The 8,047-nt window shown below is 47.6% G+C and overlaps 1 non-coding gene across 1 annotated transcript; it reads left to right on the forward strand.

The window, feature by feature from the left end:
• Window positions 1-1,020: 1,020 nt before the first annotated feature.
• On the forward strand, window positions 1,021-1,158 carry LOC114806683. Its single transcript, XR_003754745.1, has one exon. It is a non-coding gene; the product is annotated as a small nucleolar RNA SNORA7 (small nucleolar RNA).
• The last annotated feature ends 6,889 nt before the right edge of the window (window positions 1,159-8,047 follow it).

An 8,047-nucleotide genomic window follows, 5' to 3' on the forward strand; every position in this document is an offset into this window, starting at 1 on the left:
GCAGAGCTTTCAGGCTCTTGAAACCCTGAGAAAGCTCATGCACTCATACCCTACCTTAGAAAAGAGCCTTGGAAATCTGGTTTCAAGTGGATGGCACCTAAGTGAGTCTCTTTATAGACTCTCACCTTGCAGATCTCCGCTCATGTATCTCAGGATACGGGGATAGAGAAAGAATCTCTTTCAGTATGTGTAGAAAATGCAGGGTGGAGGTGGACCTGAGAACCTAGGGATTTAGTATGGGGGAAGGCGAGAGAAGGATTTTTTTCCTGGGATGAAATTTAAAAAAAATGCAATTTCTCTTCCGAGACTTCTGCTTCCTTTTTGCTGAAAAGAAATTGATTCTAGTGTTTAAAATGCAGCTTCGTATCTGACCTTTGGCTGCCATAAACCTCCAAAAAGAACAGCTGCTAAAGATGGGAAGATTGAGTAGAGAAATTTGTGGGTAGTTGTGGGTGTTAAGTAGAATCTACTGTCTGCTAAGATTCACTTGGGACTTTCACTAAAACAGACCCAACCTCCGGCTCCACATTCTCCAGGCGCTCAGAGAATTGGGGTTTGGAATGTTTGCTTACAAAGCTTGGGAATAATAATTGTGCAGGAGATAGAGAAGTATGTAGTATCTTTCACTACAAGCATAACTTTCCTAAGAGCCGGTTGCCAGACTGTAATAATCTCACTGAGTAAACCAAGTTGTGTTTCTCCAGAGTCAGTGCCGCATGGCCAGCCATATTTTTCATTTCCAAAGCTCCCTGTCAATTCTTCCATTTTCACTCTAGAGGGTTGCACCAAATGATTTTTTAACTCGGCGGATTTTACAGCAGCACAATTGGCTCCCTCCAGCAAGGTGGTCATGATTCTAGTTCTTCCTAGCTCTTGGGCACACATTATAGAAAAAAAGCACAGTCCTGGTTCTTGAGGAGCTGAATTAGTTAACGGATGGACACAAATAGTCAAATTGACAAGAGGTAAAAGAATAAGAGCATAGTCACAAATAAAAAAAATACAAGCAATGAAAGAAGTCTCCTCTCAGGGTTGCACCTGGAGCGTTCCCAGTACTCTACCAGTCTCGACTACGGGAGGGAGAGTCAAGCAGAGGCATATCCATTCCATTCCTAGGGTGGGCAGTGGCTAGCAAGTGGAAGGCAATCTGCTACAAACTCCCCCGTGCTGGGCAGCAGCGGCATGAGAGAGAGTCAAGGGCGGAGACTCAATTTTACTGCGCGGAAGGTGGCAATGGTAAACCACTTCCGTATTTTTATCAAGAAAACTCTATGGATACACTACCGGAATGATTGCAGATGGAGGTGGTGCATTCTGGGAGAGATGTATCCATGACGTTGCTATGGGTCAGAGACAACTCAGGGAGAGAACCTTGAAGCTTTGGGTAGAAGTTTTTGTTTTAGGTAAGAAGACATAGGAAGCCTTTGGAGGTTTTGGAGGAAGCAAGTGATGTGTTCCCAGTAACTTAAGAAGATGATACCATACATGTAGATTCATGTAGATCAGACTGAAGAGGAGAGAAGCTTGCGGGAGAGAGATTGGTAACAAAGTTATTCCTGGTATATTAAATACAGCCGGGAGGTAATAAGGTCTTGAACTAGGGTGGTGATTGATTGGGTGGGGAAGAAGAGGTAGATGCATGACACCTTATAGAAGAAGAACCAGTGTGGCTTAGTGGAAGGAAAATGGGTCTGGGAGTCAGAGGACCTAGGTTCTAATCCCAGGTCTGCCACTTGCCTGCTGTGTGACCTTGGGCAAATCACTTCCCTTCCCTGTGCCTCCATTACTGCATCTGTAAAATGGGGATCAAGACTGTGAGCCCCATGAGGGACAGGGTTTGTGTTCAACCTGATTTGCTTGTAACCACCCCAGTGCGTAATACAGTGCTTGGCACATAGTAAGCACTTTACAAATATCATTATTATTATAACAAATGATTAACAACAAATATTATTATTATTATCAGAGTACCAGCTAGCCCAAATCAAAGTCTGAAAGTGTTCCAAGGAGGAAGGAATTTTATGCCATGTCAAAAGCAGCTGAGAGGTCAAAGGGGATTAAGAAGGAGTGGAACCCATTGGATTTGGCTCCGAGAAGGTCACTGGTGACCTTGAGAAGTGCAGCATCTATGGAGTGAAGAAGTTGAAAATACCACTGTGGGTCAATAAGAGAGGAGAAGTGAAGAGGAAGTGAAGGTCGTGGGTGTACACAATCTGTTTGAGGAGTTTGGACAGGATTGGGAATTGGTAGATAGGGTGATAGCTGGGGGGGTTGAGGGATCCAGTGAAGGCTCTGTTAGTATAGAATAAACTTGAGAGTGTTTGAAGGCAGAGAGGGAGAGGTCAAAGGTAGTGTTATGGAGGGGAGGAGAGTGAGAATAAGTGCTACAGTATGAATGATTTATTTGTATTGATGTCTATCTCCCCCTCTAGGCTGCAAGCTCATTATGGGCAGGGGATGTGTCAGCTAATTCTGTTGTACTATGATCTCCCAAGTGCTTAGTGCAGTGGTCTGCACATAGTAAGCGCTCAATAAATATCACTGATTGATTGATTTTGAGAAGTGCGAGGGGACTGGGTCAGAGTCCCTCACCTCCTCCAAGAGGCCTTCCCAGACTGAGCTCCTCTTCTCCCTCTACTCCCTCTACTACCCCCCCTTCACCTCTCCACAGCTAAACCCTCTTTTTCCCCCTTTCCCTCTGCTCCTCCCCCTCTCCCTTCCCATCCCCTCAGCACTGTACTCCTCCACTCAACTGTATATATTTTCATTACCCTATTTGTTTTGTTAATGAAATGTACATTGCCTTGATTCTATTTAGTTGCCATTGTTTTTACAAGATGTCTTCCCCTTGACTCTATTTATTGCCATTGTTCTTGTCTGTCCGTCTCCCCTGATTAGACTGTAAGCCCGTCAAACGGCAGGGACTGTCTCTATCTGTTGCCGACTTGTTCATTCCAAGTGCTTAGTACAGTGCTCTGCACATAGTAAGCGCTCAATAAATACTATTGAATGAATGAATGAATGAATGAAAGAGCCACTGATTAAAGAGAAGGCAGAAGACCTCCTTTTGAGAAATTGTTGGGAAGGAGGAGGAAGAGGAGGAGGAGGAGTAGAGTGATGAAAAGACGATGAAGAACTTTTTAAAAGTTCATACTTGATGGTTTCTTGTATTTTCCACAAAATAGCTGGTAAGGATTACAGTGATGAGCTACTGATTGGGCTACTGAATAATTAATTTCATTAACATGGTCTTAACTCTGACTGGATTGTTAAAGATACAGAAGGCTCATAGAAAAGTAGTCAAGGCCAAACCCTCTTAGTAGCAGGTTTCATATTCCAGGGTCCCAGCAATGATCCCCATAGAATTATGTCTAAATTTCCATAGCCATCAGTGAATCCTTGGCCTGGCAAGGGATGGCAAAGATGGCAAATCCAGATGTATGGAGGCTGCAGAAGGCAAGATACCAAAACTTTTTAGATTTTGCTCAATTAATCAATCGGTCAGTGGTATTTATTGAGCCCTTACTCTGTGCAGGGCACTCTACTAAGGGTATTGGAAAGTACAATACAGCAGACTTGGTAGACAAGTTCCCTGCCCTAAAAGGACTCACAGTTTCATGGTCATTTCTGAGAAAGATGAAGAGACCTTAACTTGGAGAGTTGATTGATGTAGGCTGGGGAGCATCTGTCTGAGAAGCAGCGAGGTTTAGTGGAAAGAGCCCAGGTTCGGGCATCAGAAGCTTCTGGGTTCTACTCCTGGCTCTGTCACTTGTCTGGTGTGTGACCTTGGGCAAGTCACTTCATTTCCTCATCCATAAAATGTGTATTTAATACCTGCTCTCCCTCCTTCTTAGTCTGAGCCCCATATGGAACAGGAACTGTGTCTGACCTGATTAACTTGTATCTTCCATAGTGCTTGACACAAAGTAAGCACTTAACAGATACCACATTTATTATTATTGGGTTGGTAGGCAGGAGGTGTGAGTACCTTTGAGATCTGAAGCAGCTTCCTTAATCTCTCCGTGCCTCCATATCACCACCTATAAAATGGGGATGGTATTTCTGTTCTTCCTTATCCCACAGAAATATTGTGAGGATATCCGAGATGGGTGAAATGGCTAGATTTTTCCTTTCATAGGGGTGAGATGGGAGAATTCAGGAATAGCCCTGCATCATCTGGCATTGAGGGAGAATCACTTTGACCCCTGAACACAGGACAAGCAACCGCATACGGTCATTTGCCCGAACCACCCAGTGCTTTGCGTCTCCCTAAGTGGGTGTGGCCAAGAGTGGAGAGGGGCAGAACCAGAAAATACGTTGCTATGGTGACTCTGGCCTGTGTTTCCCATATGCCAGCATCTCAGAAAATGGAATATTAAGGGACCTCTCTCTGCCTCTGTGCATCTGGGAAATATGGCTGAGCCCTGGAAGAGTACTGAAGAGAGGTGAAGCACCAGGCAGATGTGATCTAGTATTTCTTTTCTTTTCTTTTTTTTTTTAAATAATTAAGCCCAGTAGGCATAGAAATGCTTTGAAGAGGTATTTTCAAAGGAAATTGCTATTTAAATACAAGTGGTGCAACTTTATGTTTATGTGGCTTTTTGTTTTACTTTCTCATCCCGACTTGGCCACTGGCCTGCTGTGTGACCTTGGGCCAGTCACTTAAGTGCTCCGGGTCTCAGTTTCCTGCCTGAAAAAGGGTTATGCAGTATTTACTAATCTCTGTAATTTTATCATAAGACCTAAGAAAGTGTCACATACTCAATTTGGGAACAACTTTAATTATCATCAAGTAATGGTGATGATGATGGTGACCTACAGTCCCCAGTTAAGTCCTATTAGTCTAATATTCTTCTGTTTGGAGTGGGTGGTAGTTCTTCCTTCTAAAAGATGTAGATATTGCTTATTACAGCCCTACTCAAATGGTACCTATGACAACTGCAGAGCTGTAAACAGTGCTTTCTGGATTCCTGAGCATGCCCCCAAAGCATGCTTTTTCTTTTCTCCATCCCCCGCCTCCCCTTAACTCCCAAATTTCTGGGATTGAATGCTGAAAGCCAAGTAAGCAATCAAGACCCTTAAATAGCTGGAAGCTCTGGAGCTGGGTGGAGAGAAACAAAGCGGGGATAAAAATGCTTTCTCATGTCACCTAAACAACCACCTGAAGTTCCCTTGACATTCTGGGCCTTCCTCTTCTGGTGGCCTTCAGCCACACCTATCCTCTTCTGGCGTGATCCATGGCCACTTACCACGTCTTCTCAAAAATTCACCAACCATGCTAACTTTGCTGTTGTTTATGTTCACAGAAACATTCTCTGAAAGACCAAACAAGAGGAAATAGCACAAAGCATGAAGAAATGTGTTTCAATTGCATCAAGAGAGTTTGATATGTAATAGAGAATAATTTCCTGTCTGTTGAGGTGGCTTAAACACACTGGTTAAGCCACGGAGGCAAGTAATAGAACCCCTAGGCCTGGACATGAAAAGAAAAAGGACAACTTTCTGTTTTGGGTGCTTCAGGCATTAAACTGCTTGAAGGCAGGGAACTGGACTTAGACAATCTCTCCAGGCATTTTCCAGTTTTAGGATTCTATGATTCTAAGAGGTAGCATCATAAAATGATTTGGTTTGTTACTGTTTATTGTTGTCAGTGCTGCCACCCACCTCTCTGGCCTCACCATGTCCCTCCTCCCCCCCTCCTGCCGACTGCCCCTTCCTATCCTCCCCTTCCCCTTCCCCTCTCTCGCTCAGCTCTTTCCCACTCTCTCCTCTGTCTCCTCCCCGCCCCCCGCCCTAGAACCCCACTTTACCAGCGCTACCCCTCTTCCCCCTCCCCCTACTCTCCCCCCCACCAAACCCCCTCCTCCCCCCTCCCCCCTTCCCTCTTCCCCACCCACGCCCCATCCCAGTCCTCCTGTCCCACCGCTACCCCTCATCCCCCTCTCCCCGTCCAGGGCCCCACCACCTCCTTCCCATCCAAACCCTCCCCTCCCCCCGCTCTCCCCTGCTTGCACCCACAGCTACTTTCAAGTGTGGCCTCTGGAACCCCTGCTCCATTACAGGTAAACTACCTTTCGCCCATGACCTTTTCCTCTCCCGCTCTCTCCTCCTCCTCGCCCTTTCAGAAACGTGGCTCACTCCCAAAGACACGGTCTCCGCCGCTGCTCTGTCCAGCAGAGGCCTCTCCTTCTCCCACTCCCCCAGACTCACCGGTAAAGGAGGAGGCGTCAGCTTCCTCCTCTCACCCCATTGCCGCTTCCGCACTATCCCTCCTCCCCCCTCCCTCTCCTTCCCCTCCTTCGAAGCCCATATCATTTGCCTCTACCACCCTCTCCAGATACTTGTCGCTGTCATCTACCACCCTCCTGGTCCCACCTCCGATTTCTTCAACCACCTAGACCCCTTTCTCACCTTCCTTCTCTCCTTCTCTCTGCCCACTCTGATCCTCGGAGACTTCAACATCCATATGGATGTACCCGATGACTCCTCTGCCGCCCGCCTGCTATCCCTCCTCGACTCTGCCGACCTCCTGCTCCACCATACCGCGCCCACTCACCGACCCGGTCACACCCTCGATCTCATCATCTCCTACCGCTGCACTATCTCCTCCCTCACCAACTCTGAAATCCCTCTCTCTGACCATAACCTTCTCATCTGCCTCATCTCTCACACTCTCTCCCCCTGCAAATCTTCGCTACTGCCCCACAGAGACCTCCGCTCTCTTGATCCCATCCGTCTTTCCAAAAGCATCTCTCCTCACCTTGCCGCCTTGTCCTCACTTCTCACTCTCGATGATCAGGTCTCCGCTCTCAACTCCACCCTCTCTACTCATCTCAACTCTCTCTCCCCCCTTTCCCTCTGCCACTCTCGCTCCACTAACCCACAGCCCTGGATCACCTCCTCTGTCTGCTTCCTACACTCCTATGCTCGAGCTGCTGAGCGCTGCTGGTGAAAGTCCAAGCACCAAGCCGACCTCACACACTTCAAATTTATCCTTTCCTGTTTTAACTCTGCCCTCTCCTTAGCTAGGCAAAACTTCTTCTCCTCCCTCATCGACACCCATGCCCATCACCCCCGCCAATTGTTCCGGACCTTTAACTCTCTCCTTAGGCCCCCTGTTCCTCCCCCACCCCCATCTGTCACCCCCAATGATCTGGCCACCTACTTCATCACAAAAATCAACACAATCAGGTCTGAGCTCCCCAAAGTCACCCCTCCGCCTCTCCCCTCCCCCCCACCAACCCTCTCCCTTACTTTTCCATCCTTCCCTGCAGTATCCTCAGAGGAGATCTCCTCCCTCCTCGCTAGTGCCACCCCCTCCACCTGCGCCTCGGACCCCATTCCCTCTCACCTTATTAAAAACATCGCCCCTGCCCTCCTCCCTTCCTTAACTTCTATTTTTAACCACTCAGTCTCCAATGGCTCCTTCCCTTCTGCCTTCAAACATGCCCACGTCTCCCCCATCCTAAAAAAACCCTCTCTCGAACCCACTTCCCCTTCCAGTTATCAACCTAGCTCCCTACTACCCTTCCTTTCCAAAATCCTAGAACGAGTCATCTACAATCGCTGCTTAGAATTCCTTAACTCCCATTCTCTCCTGGACCCCCTCCAATCTGGCTTCCGTCCCCTCCACTCTACCGAGACTGCTCTCTCTAAGGTCACCCATGACCTCCTTCTTGCCAAATCCAATGGCTCCTACTCCATTCTAATCCTCCTTGACCTCTCTGCTGCCTTTGACACTGTCGACCATCCCCTCCTCCTCCATACCTTATCTCACCTTGGCTTCATGGACTCCGTCCTCTCCTGGTTCTCCTCTTATCTCTCTGGCCGGTCATTCTCGGTCTCCTTTGCAGGTGCCTCCTCCCCCTCCCATCCTTTAACTGTTGGAGTTCCTCAAGGGTCAGTTCTTGGCCCTCTTCTGTTCTCCATTTACACTCACTCCCTTGGTGAACTCATTCGCTCTCACGGCTTTGACTACTATCTCTACGCAGATGACACGTAGATCTACATCTCCGCCCCGTCCTCTCCCCCTCCCTTCAGGTTCGCA

This window comes from Ornithorhynchus anatinus, chromosome X1 (assembly GCF_004115215.2).
Source record: "Ornithorhynchus anatinus isolate Pmale09 chromosome X1, mOrnAna1.pri.v4, whole genome shotgun sequence".
In the NCBI taxonomy this organism is placed as follows: domain Eukaryota; kingdom Metazoa; phylum Chordata; class Mammalia; order Monotremata; family Ornithorhynchidae; genus Ornithorhynchus; species Ornithorhynchus anatinus.